Here is a 24,144-nt window from a genome sequence, read left to right as displayed (position 1 = left end):
GGAGGAGGCTAAGTACTCAGAAAAGATGCCATGCCTCAAGGTGAATGCATGAACAAGGGTCTCCATTCATTCTTGGGAGAGGAAGTGAGTTTCAGAGCTGGGCCGTAGCTCATGGCAGTCGTGCAAGTTAGAAAAGGAGAAGCTCCAGTGGGGGAATCCCACAGCCTTCCAGATCCTCTCTTCACTCTCCCTTTCTGCCATTTGTATGGAGGCCCATCTCACATATGGACGCCTTTGCCCTCCAAAGAGCCACTGTGGGCTAGCAAACCAAGGAGACAGCAGTATTCTCTCTGCTCCCAACCCAGCCGTTCATCTCTCCCAGAGATGGCAGCTCCCTCAGGTGGATCATTCATGCAGTTCCCTTTTGTAGGTTCTGGTACCTGGAGATCTTGGAATCTCACCTTTGTAATAGTCCCCCTTAAGGACTCCCTGCCAGCATCCAGATTTTGTGAGTCACCCACTTTCCTGTGAGTCCTGAATCGACTGATACTCAGGGGAAGAAAAAGGGAAGTGCTTGCGGTCCACCTCAAGTAGAACTGGGAACAGGCAATAGGTTATATTTAGTGTCACTTAAAGTTGTGGTTACTGAACTTGACACACAGAGCCGAGACAGCTCAGGCTGCCTATAAGTGTCTATAAGAGTCGTGAGACTGGCCCAGATTTCCTCCGGGGAAGCAAATTTGGCTTGTGGACAATGGGAGATGAAAGCGAAGTTGCTCTCTGATGCCCTGGGTTGTCATGCTTGTTCAGTTCTCTTGGGTGCCTGTGTGGGTCAAACTCACATATCTGCTCCAGGCTATATTCCTGCCACTTCTGTGTGGTTTCTTATGGGTTGGTTATTCCACAAGTGAGGTCTATTTTCGTTGTCGAGGTCTATTGCAAATGGACCCTACGTCCTGCAGAAGCCTCCATTGAGAATGTGGCCTCTCTCCACTGGGCTTTCAACTCAAGTTTTCATTTGGAGGAAATTCCTTTAGTGTCTCTAGGGAGGATATTAGTTCATATAGTAATGTGGTAAGGCCATCAGGCAGAATTTACTGGGGGGTTTAAAATTTTAGTATGTGCCAGATACAGTTCACATAGCAACTGTGTGGTAACTCACCACCACCCAATAAAAGGAAGTGTTATTATTATGTCTAATATGCAGATAAGAAGGGCGTAGTGTAAAGTCACCTAGCTAGGAAGTGTCTTGCAGAATTGACCCAGAGTACCAAACTTATGGGACAGATCATTGATTCTGCTGGAATGAAGGGGATGGGACAGGGGTGGGGGTTGGGGGAAGGAATGAGGCTGCAGCATCTGGGAGCACCTAGGAAAGGGGCAGCCTCCAATAAAGACCCCCGTGGCCCTCACTTCTTTTCCCTCACCCTCAAGTGTCTGGGGCCCCAGGGAGACCACTGCATGTGAGATGACTGCCTGAGTGTAGACGTCACTGGTGCTCCGTCAGGCGCCTCCCCAGTTCCGGAACCTGAGGGGGTAGGAGCCCACGGCAGCCGCTGATGCTGATTAATTTCCACTGACAAGAGGTTGCGTCTTCGGCAAGCACGATATTAAATAGCTCCTTTTGATCATAATTAAGTTTCTCTCAGGCTGATGCTATAAATAGCCATGCCCTATTGATTGGAGGGTCTGGGCTGTGAGCTCAGCACCCTCTGGGAGCCTTTCCAGCCTGGCCTGAGCTCACGAGTCCCACTTTTCTCTTCCTGACATGCAGCATTCCTGGTTTCAAGAGCAGCTCCAGCCCAATATCCAGCTTGAAGTCAGTTCATTCCTTCCAACGAACCCATTCCAGGGTCACTCTCTCCCTTTCTCTGCAAACATCCCTGCCTCTCCCTATGGGTGCTCACCAAAGCCGTAGAGAAACCAAGGCCCAGATAGGTAAGACTCTTGCTTATAAGTCTCTAGAAAGGAAACTAACGCACAACTAGGGTTGTCTTTGCCTCTTCCTCATCCTTAACAGAAGTGTAACCAATATTGCTCAGCTGTACTCCATGTTCTCATAGGATAGAACAGGAAGGGTCGGGGTCCTTAAGACCTGTGGTCACCATAAAGGTAAGAGGGAAACATCTACAGAAAAGTACACTGGTTATCATTCCTCCATGGATCACATTTTTTATATGCATTTTAAAGTCACCCTGTGGCTTCTCCTCCTTCTCCTCTCCTAGACGCTCTGCAGTCGCTCCCCAGAAAGCAACATGGTTCATCCCTCAAGGCTACTTCCCAGTTCCATGCAGTGACGTCCCTATTCATAACCACCAAACACACACAGGGTGCTGCTTAGCCCCAGCCACGATTTTCTGGTTCTTGGCTCTGTTTGGCTCCTTCCATCCTAGGGATGTGGTAGACGTGACACTGTGGCAGACAGGTGGGATCTGCTCTGGAGCTGCCAGGCTTCACATGATCCCACCTCTGCCATCACCGGGCAGAGGCAGGTACTAGCTCTCCCCTCTACAGGGCAAACCAAGGTCAGATCTGTTCCTTCTTTTGCTCTAGTGAATAAAATTGGAAACTTCCCATGCTTGTCCCTTCCCCTGGTGTCTGGCTGATGCACCTCTATGACAAAGCCCAAGTAGTTGAATAGAATACCTAACCCACAGAGTCTAAAACTATTTATGCTGGCTCCTTACACTATGAGTTTTGCAGGCCTCTCTTAGGACATGATGAAGTAGGGGAAGTGGGAAAAGAGGACACTTACAGTTGAGTTGGACTTGGGGAGTTCCTAGCAAAGAAGACTTCCAACTCTCCACTGGCCTGAAAATCCAAGTGTGGTGATGCTTTCCCAGAAGACACAGTTAAGAACCCTTGAGCCTCTATGGACTCTGGCCATTGACTTGGCAACCTAGAAAAATGCTGTCTCCAAACCAGCAGCTTATACATAGACACAGGCATGCACGCACATGGATCCATACACAGCTGGTTGTGAGTGTGTGTGTGTGTGTGTGTGTGTGTGTGTGTGTGTGTGTGTGTAATGGAGTGAGATGAGGAAGCCTGTGACAGAGCAAAGGTCCTAATTTAGTGTACAAAGAGCAACTGCCCTGAAGCTGTGCCCACCCTTGTCATAGCCATGGTTAATCTGCTCAGGACACTTCCCCATCCTCTGTGGAATACTGTGAAAGTTCAAGTAAGATGTTGCTCCTGTCCCATTTGTGGCTCTCAGAAACAGAGCCATTTCCCCAGCAAGAGGAGGAAAAGTTGGTCATCAACAGACAGCACGAAGGAGGCCAAGAGCTTCCCTTGGCTCTTTGATATATGAACAGAACAGAAGAGCTGCCAGGGAACTGGGGGGCAGGAAGCGGCTGGAGCCAGAGGGAGGAAATGGAGACATTAAGCAGGATAGAAATGGATGAAATGAAAGCACATTGCATTTAGCCTCCATTCTCCTTGTCTCCCCAAAGCGCTCCTCCAAACTCCTGACTTGGGATGCTTAGCTTTATCTCTTCAGGGGTGCTCCTGTCGCTCCTCACTGATCCCCTCTCTGCAGCTGACAAGACCCTCCACCTGGCATCCAGCCTGCCTGACAACAGTGCCCAACAGCCCCTCTGTTTCAACCCTGGAGTCCTCAACACCCACCCGGTGGATGGTCTTTTTTCCCTCAGTATGAAGCTGATCTGTTTTTTTGAGGGGTGGTGGTAGCGAAACAAAACCTCCCAGTTAGTTTTCACACAGAGGCTGCCGGAGGCCATATGCTGTGTTCTCCAGCTCTGCCATTACGCATCTTGCTTGTAATTGCTTTAGAATGACACTCATCATGTTCTATTTTATCACTCAATGACAGATGCATACAGGAGAAGGGAAACATACACACACACACACACACACACACACACACACACACACACACACACACACAGAGCAAGCCAGACTGCAGAACAGTTAGTCAGAGTAATTGTTCTGAAATTCCACAAGCTGGACTCGGCCCACTGGCTTCAATAGTGTTCCAGCTGTGGTCACTGAGTCTGCATTGGAGTGGGCAACGTGGCCCATGCTTTCAGAAGCACTTTCCCATGTGTCTTGGCTCCCTCTGAACTCTACATAAAATCCTTAGCATTCTTTATTCTGAGAGATTACTCAAAGATGTAGATTTCTGTCCAAGGATGAATAGCGACTATGAACACTGAAGGAGGCAGTAGCTTTTCCCTGTTGTTTAAATGCTCCACACTGGGCATCCCAGGACCAAAGCTCCCCTCCCATTCACTGGGGTCTTGTTGATTGTATCATCCAGGCCCATCATCACTTCCTACTCTCAAACAGGCAGGGCCCTCGCTCAGGAGTCCCAGGAGTAGGAAGCTCCCAAAGGCTCCTGTGATCAAATTGAAAACATGGACTAGGCTCATTGGCTCCTGCTTCCCAGAGCCAGCAGAGACAGGATGTAGTGTTCTCTTCCTGCCTACTTCTGGAGGGGAATGAAACTCAAGAGAGCAGCAATTGTACCAACAGATGCATCTTGTATCCATGCTGTCCATCCTGGGTGCTGAGAGACATGCACAGTAGGTACATAGAATCGTAGCAGAAGGTCAGTCCTCCTTCCTTAGAGGACCAATTCACAAATGGTCTCAAAGCCCTAGTAGCTTCTCCTTTTCCTGCCTCAAGCACTCCACGACCAAAGACGCATTGTGTTTGCCTGAGCTGGCTCTACAGAAGACCCCACAGAAGCCCTTCAGGGCCCTGCTAGCCACTTAGGGCTTGAGATGTCAAGACATGGACTATATTCTAGAGTCAAATATCCTTCCTCATTAAGAAAGCTAATTACCAGTCTCAGAATGGTGGATAAAGCCTCACTGAGCAACCCTGCAGATACCTCTTAGTCCTTAGTCAAGCCCCAGACAACGAGTCCATTCTGGTGTGGGGGTACTATATGAGCCAAAGACCATCTAAGGCCCCTGCCTTCCTCCACATAAGAGCCTTAAGCCAAGGGTCTCCAGGAGCATGGCCCATGAGACCCTCCTCTTCAAGCTAAGAAAGTGGCTAAGGACAGACCATGTGGGCCATCCTTAGGAAGTCTTGGCCAGTGGTGGTGGAGAACATGGAGATCCAGGCTGTGAGGTAAGAGGCCTGGAGAGCCAAGGCTTTGCTTTGACTTTAGAGGCACATTCTCCCCACCCCCTCTCCTATTAAGATGGGAATGAGTGTGAGTCTCCGGGGATGGAGAGAGAACAGAACAGACTGTTTCCAGAGCACTTTCCACAGCACTCATCTTTCTATTTCTTAATTAGAAGCCCAAGGGAGCCTGGGGCCTTGGCAGTGAGTGAGGTTAGCAAGTGATGGGGGAATCCCATCTAAATGCCAGTTTACCCCTCCCGGGATGTCCCCTCTTTCCTAGGACAGTGTCTTACCCCTTCTCCTCTCCAAGCCACAAAAGTAGGTAGGGGACCTGAACAAGGGGCAGCCTTGACTACACTGTGCCTTGGAAAGGAGTTGGGCCTTATAGTTTGGGGGTGAAGATCTTTCTGTTCAGGGAAGGGATTGGGTGTTACAGTTTGGGGGCTTTCTGTTTAGGGACCCAGGTTAGAGTTTGGCCTCCTTTGCTCTTTCCTGGTCAGCCACTGGAGGCCAGGATTCTGTCTCTCTACAGAGGGCCCGTCCACCTGTGCTCATCAGAAATGCTATGCATGTCGTCAGCCAACCCTCAAAAAGCAAGCGTTGGTGCCAGCAAGGCCATTGTGCTCTGAGAAGCCCTGTCACTCTCATTAGACCTAGTTGGCACAATGCTTCCTGGTCTTTGTTGAGTTGGTCCACTTTCCTGACCAACTCATCCCTGATAAATAATTGTTTCCTCACTCATTCTAGGCAGCTATACTCAAGGGGAGGTCAGAGACTGGTCTGATGAGGACGCTCTTTTCTTTGGTTCTCTGGTGTCTGAAGGCTAGGGCTGACCTCCGTTAGTGAAGGGCCACAGGCTGCTCTGTGAGATGCATCACATCCCTGGCAGCTGCCAGCATTTACAAGGCGCCTTCCCTTTCTGCCTCCCTTCCTGTCTAAATGTCTTCTCTCCCTCTCTCTGTGCTAAAGATATGCATATGGTATAGGAATAGGGACCTGAGGGATGTGGATGTGAGAAAAGGGTATTTAAGGGAGGGACCCAATGGTCCAGGAATTGTTCTGGAGTCCAGTGTGAGGTGCAGCCTGACTACAACCCCTTACCTTCCTCACATGTACGACAGAACTCAAGCAGATCTCATCAGGCTGTGTGAACGATGCCCATGGAGTGGCTCTAGTCCCATATCTGTGCTCCTCATAGCTTCTGCCCCGTGCTACCTTGGCCCGAGTTGTTGACATACCATCTGGCATTCCTGGGTGAGCCAAAACTTATTTACCAGTGACAGCTTTGTTCATCTGGCCATCACCACCCATGGACCCAAACCCCAGGGATGGCTGATACCGAGTGTGCACTGCTGCCAGTCTCCAGCTTAGGCACGTCATAAACATCATTATTTTAATTCTCATGACAATCTTCATTTGTCAGAAGAAAAGAAAGAGGTTCCCATGTTGACCTCTTCCCAGTCACACAGTAAGAAAGTGGCAGAGCGATGGTGGTCCCCAGACGTGTCTGCTGTCTTATGAATCTGCTCTTACCAGTAAGACGCCTTCTGTGAGGAGCTAGGCTAGGGATAGAACTAGAAATTTAAAGTATGGGAAGGCTACAATCATACAAACAGTACCAAGCAAGTCCATGGCTCCTCACCCCCTGGCCTGGGACAGATAGGTGAATCCATTCTCTGAACATTCACTGTGTTCTCAAATCCCAATCAAAGGAGTCACATCATGCATGATATATATCCACATTAGGGATGGAAAGCCTGCATTTATGTTGGCGGCTTCTGAACCTCAGTAGAAACACTTGGCCTTTTGACCAGGCTAACACACACATGGAGGCCCCTGACAACCCTGTCATTCCTCCCTGCTGTTTCCTCACCATGAAATTCAATCCATGTGGTTCACAGCAAGCCCTTATCATCGGTGGCAGGTCACAAAAATGGCCACCAACATTTCCCACCCTTCTCCTTCATACACAATGTAACATGACATCACAGATGCTTCTGTTAAGAGGTGCGATTGATTTCTCTGTTCTCTGAATGGGACTTGGACACTAGATATTAGCAAAATCGAAAGAGCAGAAGCTTGAAGAGACCTCGCAATTGCCATCAATGGAGGGCTCTGCTCTGCTCAGCTCTGCTGGGTGGTGAGAGGTCAGTGCTAAGCCATCCACACAAGATGCCTCAGGTGCTCACTCCTCAGCTGCAGAACTGTAAGCCCATGCTAGACCACCCTTAGGGAACTACAGATGGCTTGATGAAGAATAGGGCCAGCCACACTATGACAACTGCCCTGACCACTTAACCCACAGAATCATGAGAAGTAATCAATAATAAAGCTTAACCTGCATTTTAAGGGTGATTTTCTGTGAGGCAGGAGCTAACTGATTCAGATGCTCACACAGGAGCCGATGAAGGGGCCAGAAAATAAGTCCTGTTCTCCTTTAGAACTTTGACCATGGGAGTGCAGTCTGGTGTGGAGGTTACAGGGTACAGAGGCAGAAAGCCCACACTTAAAACCTTCACCACTGAGAAGTTGTGTGCTCTTGGATAAGTTACTTAAACACTCTGTGCCCCAGTTTTTCTCATCTGTGGGGCAGAGATGATAACATCTCTTGATGGAGATGCTATGTAAACAAGTTAATAAATGCAGAACACCTAGAGGACTGCCCAGTCTACTATGTGAGGCTTTTCTTATTACTACCCAGACACACAGCCCTGCTACTTTTCCTGCCACACTTTCCAGCTGTCAGGCGGAGGATGCACGCTGACCACCAGATCGCCAGCTCCATAGGGTTGATGAGGCAGAGAAATGGTCTTTTCATGGAGGACAGAGGCTGAAGATCATGAGAGATGGCCGAATGAAAAAAAGGTTGTGAACAACTGCATCTGCTATTTTTTTCTCTATTGTGTCCAAGTCCCTGAGAAGAAGCAATGGTATGGAGGAAGGGGTTATCTTGGTTCACAATTCAAGAGCAAATTAAAAGGCCACAAACCATGGCAGGGAAGGCATGGTGGTGGCATGAACATGATACAGCTGGTCACATTGCATCTGCAGTGAGGAAGCAGAAAGAAGTGAATGCTGCTGTTTAGCTTTCTTTCTCCTTTAATCCAGTTCAGAGCATCCATCTCCATAGGATAGACCCATCCACATTTAGTGGGCTTTCAACTCAATCTAGGAACTTCCTCATAGATATGCTTAAAGGTTTGTCCCCTTGGGGATTCTAGATCCTGTCACATTAGCAGTCAACACTAACCATCACAATTATCTTCTAGGTAGCTTTCTGGGGCTGAGACGAACCCAGAAATGTGGCACCAACACACACATATGGTTTCTTCTTTTTTTTTGAAAGATTTACTACTAATACATGGTGTTGGCTGCTCTCAGTATAAGCTGGCTATCTTCCTAGAGATACCACCTCAGTGTTCATAGGAAGTCCTTCTCCACAAAGAGGAAGAGGAGAGAGAACATGACTCTATCCTGGATATTCCTAATGCTACCCATAGCCAGTGTCTTTAAACTGCCTCTGGTTATAACTCTATTGCTGGTCAGGAGAGAAATGAACACTTACACACCAATAGAGATGCCTGGGCTGCTGGCCAGGGCCCAGCAGGGAGAGGAAAGGGGCCAAGACTCCTCCTGGGCCACAGGACTAGGCTCTGGGAGCTGCCTGCTTTGTACATAGTACTGAGCTGAAGCAGATTTTCACTACAGATGGCTCAGTTGGGACCCTAATAGCAGGTGGGTGAAGTGATCCCTCAGACAGCCAAAACACAGGATATTGAAGCATCCCACGACTTGTGGGCCATAGCACACAAGTTAGGGATAAGGGATACAGGTATGGAAGAGACACAGGACCCTTTGGCTTCCAAGGTGTTTAGGAGGACTGGAAAGAGAGCTCTTAACAATGTCCCCCTGCCTCAAGAGGCTTGGATGGCCCCAGGGTAACAGGTAAAACCTATAACCACACCGGGAACTACAGTTCTATGAGGAAATGCCATTAAAGCTCAGTTATGAAAGTGACACAAATTTGCAGGGGTGGAGGTCCCCTGTGCTGGGTTTGTTTGCTTGGTTTTGTTTGTATGTTTTTGGTTTTAAGCAAAATTAAAGTGATATTTTCAAAATTCTTGATGTTACTAAGAAGGAGACACCAGAATAAGGTGGAAACAGAACTGGCTACGGCTCTTCCAAAACCAGGGAAAGAGAAAGCATTGGCCTCCTAACCAAAGAAGGGACTCCCATGGTACCAGAGTGTTGGGGGCTGGCTACTTTCTTGCTTTGCATTTCAGCTCCTTCCACAGCCAATTTTATGTGTTTTTTTCCAGGTTTTCTTAGTCATTTTATGTGCTTGGTGACCGGACCTGATAGATGTTCATCATGTCAGAAATGTCTGTTGATTAAATAAAGGATCTGGGCGGCAACATACTGGAGTTCCAGCAGCAGCTAGAGTCTCTGGTGCCCCTCCCCACTCACCCCTAACACTTTTTTTTTTTTCATAAACAAGACTAAAAATTCAAGGAAGAGTCACCTGGCAATTTTCACCTGGAATTGCCACCTGGCAATTTTCTCTACAGGCCCAGAGAAACTCTTTGAGAAAAGAAGGTAGGGGAGGGGTCCATTTCATCTAAGGACCATTTCATCTCAGGGAAATCTCCCCTTCCTCCCCCTTGTCCTTCCCCCTCCCTCTTCTTCACCCTCCGTCTTTCCTAGATCCAAAGGTCTGAACCCAGGAGTCATTCTGAAGATGCAGCTCTGGGACAGGATGGGAAAGAGGGTTACCTCAAGAACCCCCCAAAACAAAATAACTCCAGATGGCAAAAAGAAAATATCCATTTTTGATGGACATGTTACCAGAGAATTTTCTTGCCTCACCTGCCACCCTCACAGCAGGCAGGTCTCTCTCTCTCTCTCTCTCTCTCTCTCTCTCTCTCTCTCTCTCTCTCTCTCTCTCTCACACACACACACACACACACACACACACACACACACACACACACGAGTCTAAGACCAGAGACTCTCATGCTGAGGAACCACACCCACTTGAGAGCAGGGCTGTTTAATTCAGGCCTTTGGATCCAGAAGGGTTGTGATATCTTGGCCATTTCTACATGGTTCCCCTTCACTGTAACCACCTTGGCCACCTCTTGTTTCTCATCCTCTCCCTGCATTGGAAAGAAAGCCAATGGGATGCTCACAGCCCCAAGGGAGCCTGCAAGCTTACCGTCTCCCCGGCCCTCTGTGATCATTTAATGGTTGGTTTCATTCAAATAACTTAAAGTAAGGTAAGTCACGCTGCTTACACTATAGATGTGTAGGGTAGCATCCTATAGACTACTGTGTTCCTCTGGGGAGCTCATGTAATAAAATAAGGGAAGTGGGAAAAGGAAGGGCCATTTGCAGGCAATCATGACAAAAGTATAAGAAAAACAAGTTGATGAGGAAGGCGGGGTATGATGGAGGTGCCCACACAGTGAGTAGTGGGAGACAGTATGGTGGATCCTGTCACACCCAGAAGCCAGCCAGCCATATTGTATAGGTTCTTCGATGTTTATCCTACAGGTCTCTGCATGGTGGTTCACCCAAGAAGCTTACACACACACTACTGGGACCCAGTCACACTATTTATCCCAGGACAGATATCAGAGTCTCCAAGTGGTTTCTGTGATCATGATTGTTTCTGCCTTCCAGAACTATTGTCTAAGAGCCTTCTGGTTCCTCAAAGCCCTTGTTCTTCTGGATTAAATGGGAGAGAATGGGTTGTGTATATAGAGCCCTGTGAGCACTGACTCCTCCCAGACTTCTCCTAACAAAGAAAAGGACCATGGCAAACAGGGGCAGCTCCCCCTCCCCAGAGCTTTGTAGGTAGACCTGATGCCCTTTGCTGGAGTGGGTGAGTCCAGCCCTGAAGACAGACAGTGTACTAGACCCATTAAAAGGCCCTTGCCCGCAGGGTTGATGCCTGACAGTCTCTGAAAACCGAATTCACAACTCCTTGCTTTTTCCAGCAGGGCTTCTGCCCTGGGGCTTCAGCAGACAATGACCTGACTACAACCTATTTCTTATCCCCAAGGTCCTGAAGACTTCCTAGGAAAAGGATCTCTAAGCATGGCCTGTAAGGCCTCTCTGTGGACTTGCACTTCTTATGGGGGACTTTGGTCAAGGATTCTTAACTTCTGTCTTTTTTAGAGAAGAAAAAAATAGAAATGGGAAGGTTGCCAAGAGTCTGACCATTTAAAGGCCAGTTCTTTGGGTGTTAATAACTCGGGCTACTAGGCTAATGACCTGTTTTCCTTGGAAGCAGAAAGGGCTCAGGGCTTTAATAGCTGGCTAGGAACTGATAAGTCACCAAATACATCCCTCTCATCATTTAGAAGAAGTCACTAACAATCAGAGAGGAGAGATAACCTTCCCAAGGTCACATAGTCCCCAAAGCTAGTTCTACAATCACCTCCCCGGTTTCCAATCTGGTGGTCTTTCCATGGTTCCCCAGAGCCCCACCCCAGCTGTAGGACTTGGCCAACCCACATAAGCCAGCTCAGGTATAAAGTACTACACTCTGAGAGTAGACTCCACAGCCTCTCCTCCTCAGATGAGAAGTTGCCCTTACATGGAGATATTCGGAAGTCAGGCACGGGGTGGGGGTAGGGAGCGGGGAGTGGGCATGGAGTTTCCTAATCTCTCCCTAAGCTCTGCCCAAGCTCTGAGTGTGCCAGTCCAGCTGCAGGAGAATGTTTTATTAACTGACATGACACCCCTCACTTGCTTGAGGCATTCCTGTTGAAAGAGGAGGTGGTACTGGAGTCAAGGTGGCTATGACTCTGAAGACATTTTTCAGATGCAGAAATCTTGGGAGAACTTCCAGGAATTTTTGCAGGAAGAAGAGAGAGGGGCCAAGAAAGAAGGGAATGCAGAAACAGTCTAGGATCCCATACTATATACTGTATACTGTATACTGTCCTTTTCCATCTCTCTCATGTGAGAATGGCACCAAAGAGCCAGAACAGTCCCATAGTTACCCTCCTGGGAAAACCTAAACCTAAAACCACCCACACCTGGCACCAGGGTTCTTCAAGGAGGGACCAGCATTGGCCGTGACAGCTCAGGAGTTACAATCCCCAGGTGACTTCTCCACTCCCCATTCCCATCTTTGTGGAAGTAAAAGTAGTCACAGGTCTGCTACAAAAGGTCAGTTGCTAAGGAAACCAGGGACAAGAGGCCTGAGGCCAGTGAAAGAACACAGACCTCTTCCCTAGCAGGCCAGTGTCCCTCATCTCTGAATTGGGCAGAGTTGTGATCCCTTTAGGAGGCTGGGGGAGGCCAGCTATAAGGATAAGAAGTGCCCAAGGGCCTCTAGAATGGTTAGGGATGCCATCGAACAAGGCCACTTGGAACCAGAAATTCTTTAATCAAGGAAAAAGTTTGAGATTTTGAAAAGGTATTATAAAAGATATCTCTGTAGTATGTGTATTTCCTTGGGGAAGGGAGAGTGAACAACGTAGAGCAAGTTCCCACCTCTGCCTGTGCTGTCTTCCCCCTCCTCATCAGCTGTGTTTTGCCTATTGGTAACTTCCCTACCTGCCTGTCACCAGTGTCCATGACTCCACAAGCCCAGACAAGCCCAGCTCCCACATGCCTATGCCCACTGGCTTGGTCTCCCTGCCCTCTGACATTTTCTCCCTTACATTCTATGTTCATCCTTCTCTCTCATAACTTCTGTACATGAATCCTGCAATGTTAGTGAGTTAGGCCATTGCGTCTTCCTCTCCTTTGCACATGATGACACCAGGAACGTTTTGTTTTGTTTTGTTCTTTCATTTCTCAGGAAACACCCTCCAGTTTCCTTTGGACTGAAGTGGCTGATGGATGACTGGGCAAGAGTGGATTCTATACAGACCAACTCTATGTCTCTCCACAGACAAGCAGTCAGTCTTGAGGCCTCAAGACTTAACTGCAAACCAGATGCAATAGCAAAAGCCATCTCTTTCCTAAGGCGGTTGGGAGGGTGGGCCATTCTCAACAAGCGTATGCCTTGGCCCTTGCTGAAGCTAGGCACCATCAGCTGCTGCTGTGAAGAGCAATGGCAGTAGTCACTGGCGGTCAGGGTGAGCCCACCTCCACTCATTCCGTCTTCAGCACAGATGGCAAACACTCACTTCTCCACTGCTGAATTACAGCCCCAAAGAGGCTCAGCCACAGCTCTTAAGTCATCGCTGTGTCCTGGACACAGCCTCTCTCCGACTCCTAACCGACTGCTAGGGGCGCTCTCACGCAGGAAACTGGGAGCAGCTGCTGTCCCTCTGCCCTCTGTCCTGTGGACCCCTAGACTTCCCTACACCTCAGACCTCCCCTTCTTCTCACTTTCCAACTTTAGCCCTCTCTTTATGGTTTTTAAGTCAACATTTCATTCTCATCCATTTGCTTATTGGCAGTTCCTACTAGAATGCCAATTCCGAGAACTTTTCTGTTCTGTGCACAAATTCTTCCTCACTCCCTACTTCAGTGATTCTCAGCCTTCCTAACACTCCGACCCTTTAATATGGTTCCTCATGTGCTGACCCCCAACCATAAATTTATTTTTATTGCTATTTCATAACTGCAATTTCGTCACTGTTATGAATTGTAATGTAAATATCTGTATGCAGGTTATCTGATATATGCCCCCCCAACAGAAGGGTCATGACAGGTTGAGAGCGACAGCCCTAGTATGATGCACGACATTCTCACTACACCTATTAAATAAATGGCCATTTAGTGCATGTAGCTTTTCCACCAGGGTCTTTTAAGGTCTAGCTGAAATGCCATAGCCTCCGTGGGGCCCTCTTTAAATGCCACCTCCACTGTCCCCTTCCTCTTGTGTCTCACTCATGCCTCTTTCCTTACCGAGGCCTGCAATACAGCTCTGCGAGCATACACATCTTTTATTGGAGCAAGGCTCATTAGGAGGCCCAGTGAACATCGAATGGAATCCAAAGACTTCAGCATGACTGCAGTGTGGGAGCTTGGACACGATGCCAGGGCCTTCCCACGTGCAGAGTGGAATCGAACACTCACCTCACAGGGATCGGAGCCGTATTTCCCTTCTCTCTCGTTGAAGCTCCTAGTATGAAATTGGCTTGTTTCTTGTTCGCTGTGAGGCATGTTTACTGAATTATGAAAGCATAAGTTTTTCCCTTAGCTGCTTCCCAAAGGCCCAAATAAGAGGTGAAAGGGCACGCCAGAGGATAGGTCCAGTGCTTCAACAAGTGCAGCTAACACTTCCCCGGGGTCGGGGGTGGGGAGGAAAAAAAGTGGGAGAAGAAATGTCTCAAGTTTTGAAACGTTGTCCTAGGGTCTGACACTGCAAAAGACCAGCAAAGACTGTAGCCCTCTACTTCAGTATCACCCTGAGCCAGGCAGAGATGGCTCTTGGTCTGTCCGTGACTATTTCGAGTGCATCTCCTATCCACATGCCAACATAAGGGCATATTTATTTATTTTCTATTGTAAAACCCATGAACAAAAATTTTCCCCTAGTGGGTGCTGTTATTTACTTATCATTGTAGGACACTAAAAATAAAACCTTCTTTTACTCAGAGGATCAATCTTCCCTTTTACTTATAGCAGAAACACAGTATGAAAGTGAACTTTCACAGGCCAAGGGGACAGCTACAAGAGAAGCTTCAGTAAAGATATTTGCAAATGGTACCAATGTACCTATCAGGGCAGTATGCTTGAGTAAGGCACGGGCCAAGAAGAAGTCCTCAAAGTTCCTTCCTCGGCACCCTGCCTTCAAGAGTCTTCCAAGTTTGTCACTTAGCCTTGTTCTCCAAGGGAAGCCCCAAAGCCATTTTCTATTCGGAGGACATCTGGGGTAATCAGTAAACTTCACAGAACCAAAGTCAAGGTCGTGACCCTTCTCTCTTGAGCCCCCACAGACCTGTTCCTTCTCTAGAAGCTCATTAGCCACTCTTATATCACAAAGTTCCTTCAGACTCTTGGCTGCTGCCGTTCAAGCCCTCTCTTGTTCTGTTGCCACTGTCTGGATTCAGAGTGTCTTCATCTCTTACTTGAATCAGTACCTGAATGACGGTCTGGCATCCACGAGATCTAGCACCCTCTGGCATCCACGAGATCTAGCACCCATCCAGGAGCCAGCTGCCAAGTGACTCTACCTCATAGATGCAACCAGAGCATCTTTAGTGGCTCCCGATGCCTACCCCTGAGCTCCTCGCTCCTATTTTGGGTCCTCTGAGTCCCTGGCAAACCTTTTGTTCCTACTTATTTATTATAAGCCAGGTTCCTGTTCTTATGTCCTAAACCCCGGCAAACAGAAGTCAAGCTTCCCAAGCACCACGCCCTTCCCCAAGTTATGAGTTACTTGCCCTTCACATTCCCACTTATTAAAATCCTGCTTGCCGTTGGTGGCCTGCCTAGAATGTCACTCACCTCTTCTGTGGGGCCAATCATTCATCGGAAAATCTTAAATACTTAATCTGCAATGCACACTTCTGATCTTTTCAGACCATAACATGGCCCTTTGTTTCTTGCATATGCCTGTGAACATACATCCCCTGCTATACCACAAACTTCTCAGGATACCCTCTTCCTCCTCCTCCTCCTCCTCCTCCTCCTCCTCCTCCTCCTCCTCCTCCTCCTCCTCCTCTTCCTCCTCTTCCTCCTCCTCTTCCTCTTCCTCCTCCTCCTCCCCCTCCCCCCTCTCTCATTCCTCCATCCCACTCATTGTAATAGTACTGGTGAATGAACCTGGCCTTGCACATACTAGGCAATAGACAAGCACTGTACCTCTGTCTTACATACCCAGCCCTCTTATTCAGTTTTATATCTCCAACATTGCCTTCTACTTTCCCTTGCAAACAGGATATTCAATAGTTACTGAATCAAATGAAACTTATGCTGTCTATGTTTTTGATACTGGTTGGTTTAATTTTCCTAAGCTTCCCCCACTGCTAAAGTACACATGTCCAGAGAGAAGTAAAAGTAAACTAATGACGCTTCTTAAGAGTCTATAAGCCTATAATTATGGTTAACTCTGTTATTCATGCCATTGGAAAAATAACTCTGAAAAGGATCCCATACCAGAAGTGAAAAAAAAAAACAACCATTATTTTCTATCAGCCTTTGACAGTACTGTATGATTTTTGAGCAGCTGGCTGTCTTTTCTTCTGTTTGACTGATCTATTGGTATTTATGTTTATAATCTCTCCATAACTGGCTGGGAGGCAGGGGTGGAAGACAGTGTGCAGAGCTATGCTGGTGGGAGGAACCCAGTGGAGAATGAAACATTTGCTTCGTACAACCTCAAAGGAAGGACTGTCGATAATGTCACAGACACTCAGAGTGTGGCAGCACAGCCCAAGATGGCTCTACAGTGACTGCTGAGAGTCAAGACTCTCAGCCCCTTCAGTGCTCACCCTGGTTCAAAGCAGATGATGAAGTGCTCCTGAGAGTGATGAGATCCGGGATGGAGTGGAGGCCATGCTTCCACTTTAGTTGGCACTGCAAGACACCTTGCTGGGCGACTGGATGCAAATCAAAGAAAATGAGATTTGCAATTTTGCATTGATAGCCAGTTAATGTAGGAGGGAAAGGTCCCCTTTGCCATTTCTGAAGCAAACAAATATTGCATGTGGCGATTCAGCAGCTGCATTAGTTGGTGAAAATTGATGCACATTTCATGTGTCAGGGAGCTGAATCCCAGAGAATGGAGCCAGCCTCCCAGAAAATGGGTTCTTTATATAGTTCCATCCATTTACTGTTTGATTGGACTTTCTGTATATTAAATTCAAGCTGTTCTGCCACTCATGGGTATTTTGATGCGTTGCCTTGGTGGGGAATAATGAAGGTGATGGGATTTTACAGCATCGTGTTACAAAGGAGGTGTCTCCAGCCTCATCCATCTCTCCATCAACTAGCTTGCATGTGAGGTGGCACTTATATTAAAACGATTTTTCTGATTCAGTTTAATGACACTCATTCGAGTCCTGGCACCCAGAATATGATTACATGAGCTAAATGTAATCTTCTTCTACCCAGTCATGGTCAGCCAAGGCTGGGTTCTCTTCCCTCCCCAGTCCTACCTTCCCATATACCTATCATTTGTATGGGGCTGGTGTGTCCTGAGGAAAGCAAGATGGGCAAATAAGAAGCCGAACTCAGCCTGAAGCCTGTTCAGGGGATGCCCCCAAACACAGGAGTAACTCTTTTCTCAAAACAAATCTTTCTTAGACGTTGGTCTGAGGTCAGTATTACACACTCTTTGCAAAGACAGTTTCTGAGGGCTGACTTCCTACTTCCCAGAAAAGAACTACTGACCTGAACATCACCAAAAGAAGAATCTCTACAAATGAGTGTTCCAGGGTCAGCTTCTGAGAAATGTCTAGTTGTATGAAGGCTCTTGTGCCTAAGGATGGTGGAAGGGTCCCCTGCTCCAGTCCTTGGCTCAGAACTCCCAGCCCTTGTGGAGTGTGGTCCAGAGCTTTGCATGGCCTAGGACAAGCACTCCTTCCTGGGTGAAAGAATTGAACATATCCAAGCAGCAGCTGAGGGAGCTCTTTCCTGGCTGAGGAGGGAAAGGCCTTCTGTATTTTTGTTTACAGTATTTCAAGGCAGAATAATTGTGGTTCCTCAGGAAGAATCATGTTTGTGTTTACTAGTGTGTTTAAAGAAAGAAGCACAAATAAAGCCGAGCAGAGAGAGGTTGAGATTGATTTCCAGACGTTCTGGAAGGGAGCTGTGAAATGAATACCAGCGTGGAAATCCTTTTCCAAAAATTGCAGTGACCTGAATTGCCAGATCACAAAGCAAAGGCATCGTGAGGCTCCCAGTGTGAGACACCTGAGCCGCTCAAGTGCAACCATATGAGTTAACCTTTTTTGCAGAAGCCCTGGGTCAAACCTATGTCAAGGCAGAACTGCAGTCACAGCGTGGCCTCTGTGTCAGAGCCAGGACTGGCCCTCATGATGGTGAGTGCAGGCCAGCTAAGCACACATCAGTAGCTATTGCCTGGGTAAGTTTTATTTTAACAGGAAGGGTGATATGTAGGAGGAGCTAAGGTGGGAGGAGTGCTGAAAGGAAGAGAAGGAGTAAGGAGAGGAGGAGAAGGAGAAGAAGAAGCTAGGTGATGAGAGAGAGAAAGAGAGGGGGGATATGGAGGCAGAAGTTCACGTGTCTCCACCAGTCAAAGATAGTTGATATATCTAGGTTGGGTATTAGGTTACACTTCTGATTGAGCATTACCAAACTTATAAAGCCTTTGATTACCATTTTTAAAAAGTGTATAAAAGCAAAAAGGAAAAGGGGGCATGGGCTAGGGGTTTTCTGGGGGAGGGGGGATGGGGAAAAGGGATGGCATCTGAAATGTAAATAAAATATCCAATAAAAAAGCAAATGTCCAATAAGACAAAAACTTCTCAATTTTTCACCCTTCTAATAAATGTTTATACCGAAAAAAAGAAAAAAAAAAAAAAAAAAAAAAGAAAAGAGAAAAAAGGAAAAAGGAAAGCTCCATCCAGCTTTACAGCCCTGCTGCCGGCCCACTCCTCTCTCAGATGTTGTGGCTACAGCTTGGTTCTCTGGGCTTGCTGGTCCCCTGCTGAGGTCTTAGCTGTCCTGGGTTTTAGAGTCAAGTCTCTTCTTGTCAAATGTTTCTCCCGAAGATGTAGAAGGTCTTCATGGCTAATCCCACCATGAACTTTTACCAGGCTTAATGGGAGAAAGGCTAGTGAATAATTCCTGAGAAAGCATCTTGGGTTTTCTTTTTTCTACTTTGTGTGTGTGTGTGTGTGTGTGTGTGTGTGTGTGTGTGTGTGTGTGTGTAATCCACTAGTTAGTGCACACAAGTAGATATCCCCCAACACACACATATATAGAAGACAAAGGTCAACTTCAGGGGTCTTTCCTCTATCTCTCTCTACTTTTAGTTTTTAAGACAGGGTTTTTTTTTTTCCCCTGAAGCACCTCAATCAGCTATGCTGAGTGGCAAATGAGGTGCAAGGACTCACCTGTCATCACATGCCCCTGGCTCCAGTGCTGGAGCACAGTTATGCCGCTGTGCTTGGTTTTCAAGAAGGTGCTGAGGATCCCAACTCAAGTCCTCAGCAGGCACTGAGCTAGTGCCCCAGCCCTCTACCTTTAAAGAGACAAGTATCTTTCAGTTCCCCCATCTCTGTTGCTCTCACCCACACCACCGCCACCATCTCTTGCCTGCATTATTGCTGCGTTATTTCATGTTAAGGGACCAAGAAGGGCCTCTCAGATGCTGAACAAAGACCTAAGGGGATATGGACAGAATAGAAAAAAGCAGGAATTATACATAGAAAAAATCATCAGGTAGGAGGGCCCTTAATATGGTATCCTTGAAATAGCAAGGAAATTCCTAATGGAACTTCTGCAAGGGGTGGCAGGAGATCAGAAGTTAATGGGAGAATCAATTCAAGCATGTTGCTTGTGACAACCATGCCATTGTGGCACTGAATAGGAGGTTTCTGGGGGAGTTTTAAGCCAGGGGACCTGGCTGTTACAGAGTAAATACACTCAGCACTCCCTATGTGTTATGACCTGTTTTATTCTTCCATGCATGCTAATAGTGTGTATTTATTTGTTTATCTATTTACTGAATTGTCCTTTCTATTGAATGCAAGAATCATAGTGCCTAGAACTTAATATTTAGGGAATATTGGAGAACAGCTGAATGAAGAGAGGCCTGGCAGGTGGGAACTTACCTATGGTTCTCTCTATGCCTCTCCCTGCCCCTGGAATGTCTCAAGATGAGCATGTCAAGTAGCCTGATACTGTGCAAGGGCTCACAGCAAACATCCCTTACAAAAAGTCCCAGGCCTCCTAAAGCTGAAGCCTCAAGTGTTTGTCCTCCCTGTCTGATCACTTCTTGGAACACTTCTTGGAGAAGACAATGGAGGTTTACATTGGGAAGAAGACTGTTCATGTTCTGAGGAAGGGAAATGTTTGATTCATCTTGCAGATTCACACTCGACTGTTATGCAATTATAGTGCTTGTGTATTCTGAGTCAGCGATGCCCTCCGGTACACAGCAGGTATTCACAAACATTGAAGGAATGGAAGATCCTTTGTTGGGATGTAAGTTTGCTTCCTCTCTTGGGAATTCCAGCACCAGGGAACTATCAGTTAAGAAATCTAACAAAGAAAAGACCTGCAGGTCATTCATTCTCTGGAAGCATAATATAAGCAGGCCCGTGGGCAGGGGCCCACCCCATACAGACACCTTGTCAGTTAGTATCTAGACTGAGGTATTCGTGATCCCTGTGAAAGTGTATACAGAATATTGAAAACTGAAGAGTTAATAAAACCACATCTCAGACAAGCTTCATATCTGGCATCAGGGGACCCTGATTGAGAACTCCAGCCTTCCGTGTTCTTCTCTCTAATTCCAAGAGTCTTCCTGCCTCCTGGAACCTCAGACAGGCTCCCTTCAGGATTAGGTTTTAAAGGGAAATGCAAATCACCTGCAGATTCCTTCGTGCTTGAAAGAAGTAAAAAAAAAAATCGATTCTGCTTTTGGTAAAGTGATTTTTGGACACTGTCAAAAATGCTCTCATCTCAGAGCACAAGGTGACGGACAGGCTGCTGATGACAATTATGTAAGTGAGCCGCCATTCGTAGAGCGGAGCAGAGGCTGCCCCACACCTTCCCTGGTTTTTCCCAACCCCAACCCTCTCTCCACTCTCCACTCCCAATTAAGATGTCCAAGAGCTGTTCAGTCCATCCAGGCCTAAAACTTCTCCCCAACCCACCACAGCCCCCGTGGACACACACCCAAAAGCTCCCAAATTTTTGCATCCCATGTCCTCACCTGAGTTGCCCCAAGGACTTGCTCAGCCAGGCCAGATCCACCATAATGCTAATCAAAGCCAAGCAAAATTAAGAAGGGAAATTTGCTTTGACAAAACTCACCTCATATAATACATTCCCAAACTAGTTATGTTGATCTTATTTAATATTGGGAGTTCCACGCTATTCCTTTCCTCTGTTAACTGAGATAATTGGGGATTTGTTTTATTTATAGCATCAATTATGAACACGGAAATTAATCCTTGAATGGTGCATCTGGGAGCTCAACTGTCAAGGGAGCACAAGAGAAGCCTGGGCACAGCTCAGGGGTCTTTCCTCCCGGCACAGGAGCCTGCTGAGGAAAGACATCTTCAAGCCTGGGTGATAATTTGGGCTGTCAGTTGTTCTTGTGTGCTTAAAGTATTTTGAAATATTAAATAAATGGTGATAATTGGCTTCAGGAGATCCTTCCCTGGAGGACATCTACTAACACATGAGTGAGGTAGTAGGAAAGTAGGCAGAGATGGCAACCAGAGCCTGGCGGAGCCAACACCTTCACTTATGTTGGCTCTCAGTATGCTGGCTGACACTGCTCTGAGAAGGAGCTGAGGTCAGTGCGGTTGATTAGAAATGGGAGCTCGGGAAGGAAGGAGTAGGGCAGGGAGGGGCGACAGACAGCTGGGAGTTGCTGCAAGCAATTGGGCTACTGCAGAGTTGGCCCGTGATAGTTCCTAGTTACATGGGGTTCAAATTCAACATAGGCTAAGAAAAAGATAAACTTCCCTCAATGGTTGAACATAGCTAAAACTAGCCATTGAATGTTATTTGAACAGAAATCAGCCAGGAGAAAGGGAAAGCTTCCCAGGGTTGAGCCAGACAGTCCCCTAGTAAGGGCAAGGACATAAGTGTGGTCCTGTAGAGCATCTCAGTGGACAGATCAGTCACCAAGTACAGTCTGCTCTCCTGGAACAGAAGAGCTGAGACAGCATCCAGGGCTGGAAAGGCTGCAGGACTGCAGGCTCAAACCTTAAATTTACCCTCAAGAAAGGACAGATACATCTAGGAGAGACTGAGAACAATATCAGACCAAGCAAATGGGGAAGGTGCCCCATTGACACTGACCCCTCCATTAGAAAGCATTTTGTCAAGCACCTGCTATGTATAGCCAAACAAAGGAGCCTGGTAATGGTGCCAACTGCCAGCTCAGGTCAAAGTCAAAGTAGCTTGATCTAGCACAGAGCTACAATCAGACGGGGTGGAAGGAAGAAAAAGAACTGCTTTCTTGTAACTTGTCTGAACCGAGGGAAGAAAGGACTAAAAGCTTCCTTTAGGTCATTTAGTTTGCCTCTCAGAAGATAGACATTTCAGGGTATTGTGGATGGAGAAGCAAACCTGTTTGTCCTTGGGGAGTGGAGTGAGGAGGTCCGGACCTGTAGGGAAGCCACAGCTATCGACAATGTAGGCAGATGCTTTTCCTTCTCATACATCTTCTGTAGCCTGCCTGTGCCCTACACTACTCCAAGAAAGTAAATCTGAAGCCAATACATTCTACCCCTGATGCTGAACTTGTACCTACCTCTACAGACGAACACTCAAAGAAACCAACCATTAACCCACAGTAAAAATAGCAGTAAAACCCCAAGTTTAGCTATGAAAGCAGCCACGGATCTCTAATGCCACCTTCTGACCCGTGCAGAAGAAAACGTATGATGTGTCCAGCCTCTGTGTGCCCAGGACAGGGCCTGGCATACAATGTTCAGCAAGCTGATGTTTGCCTGACTAGTAATTTGACTAGAGTAGAATATCACACATCTTGAGGCTATCTTTTAAAAAGTAATAATAAGGAAAAATAAGCCTAAAGACCTGATTTCTACTGGAGGCCACAATGGAGTGGGGACAGTAGAACATGGTGAAAGGAGAAAGGACACTGAAGACACAGAGACTGGCATCTGAAAGTCAGCTCTGTGACTATGAGAAATTTACTGAACCCCTGAGCCTCACCTTCTGTATCTTTAAGGAGTACAGAGCCTTTCCTACCTTGCAAGGCTGCTGAGAGGACCTGAAGTTAATATATGCAGAGTGCTCAGGACACTGCTGACACACAGTAGACACCCAGATGCTATTACACTAATAATAAAAAGTGATGGGCAGGTGGCCAGTAGTGTTCCCATTAATCTCCTTCAAGTTGATTCCATTTTAACCCTGACACCCATCAATCTGCCTGGGATTTATCCCAGTATAAGTTCCTCCCTTTCATGTCACGAATCCCAGAATCCCATCAAGAAGCAAGTAAAGGCACTGGTGACTCGGGATCATATCAGGGGCATGCCTGAGTGTTGGGATGTGGTACCTGGGTTTCTTTAGGAAGATGAAGCATGGCCAGGGTCAGTGCAGAAGGGAAAAATATGAAACCAAGCCCTCAGGTCACATTATCCCAAACATCCCACAGTGCCAAAAGATTACATCTGCTATTTGCTTCAAGAAAGATAAAGTCTGAGAGTTAAACACTCTTACTCAATCTGATGAGCAGCTATCTGAAAGCATTGTGTATGCATGATATGGTGTGTGTGTGTGTGTGTGTGTGTGTGTGTGTGTGTGTGTGTGTGTGCGTGCGCGCTGGTTGGGAAGAATGACTGTATAGCTTTCTTTAGACAGACAGAGTAAAGTGAATGCTTGCATCCAACTCGGCCTTAGCAAATGGATGGTGACATCCCTTGCTCTCCTCCCTGCACCTCCCTTGTGGCAGAATGACAAATGTAATCACTTTAAAAGGTCCAATCACCTGCTCAGTCATTCCCAATAAACACTCGCAGCACTGTGGAATAACCTATAGCACCATGACAGGGGTTCAGCCAGGGGAAAAAAATGGAATCACCAGGATCCCACCAACAAAATTGTCAAAGACCAAATAAAAAGCTTCATGAATTCTCCATCAGCAATATAATGCTTCCTTGTCTAAGCAAATCCAGACGCGGCATAGGAATTGTGGAGGGATCTTTCATTAGTCTCATGACTTCCAACTGCTGAGGCAAAACCCCTCTGAAATCTATGTCTCCATAAAGCTGCCTTTATTTGCTCTAATCCTGTTAGGGTGAAGATTTTAATCTCCTTCCTGGGTCCCTTCCTCTGATGAAAAGATTCACATCCCAGCATCATACATGTATTTTTGTGACCTCAGTGGAGTAGAGAACTCAAGAGATCTGGAAGAGAAAGTCACCGGAGCCCTCACCAAGTACTTGTCTCTCCCTCTGATGATACCGCTGCTTGTCTGACCACATGACCCATTGAGACTGTTTCACAGACACA

At 47.1% G+C, this 24,144-nt stretch overlaps 1 protein-coding gene across 2 annotated transcripts in view; it reads right to left on the bottom strand.

The window, feature by feature from the left end:
• Nucleotides 1-24,144, bottom strand: part of Kcnd3 (potassium voltage-gated channel subfamily D member 3) — a 211,606-nt gene that overhangs the window by 179,011 nt on the left and 8,451 nt on the right. The gene's annotated exons all lie outside the window — the stretch shown is intronic.

Source organism: Arvicanthis niloticus, chromosome 4 (genome assembly GCF_011762505.2).
Source record: "Arvicanthis niloticus isolate mArvNil1 chromosome 4, mArvNil1.pat.X, whole genome shotgun sequence".
Lineage (NCBI taxonomy): Eukaryota > Metazoa > Chordata > Mammalia > Rodentia > Muridae > Arvicanthis > Arvicanthis niloticus.
This window is presented reverse-complemented; position numbering and strand designations above follow the sequence as displayed.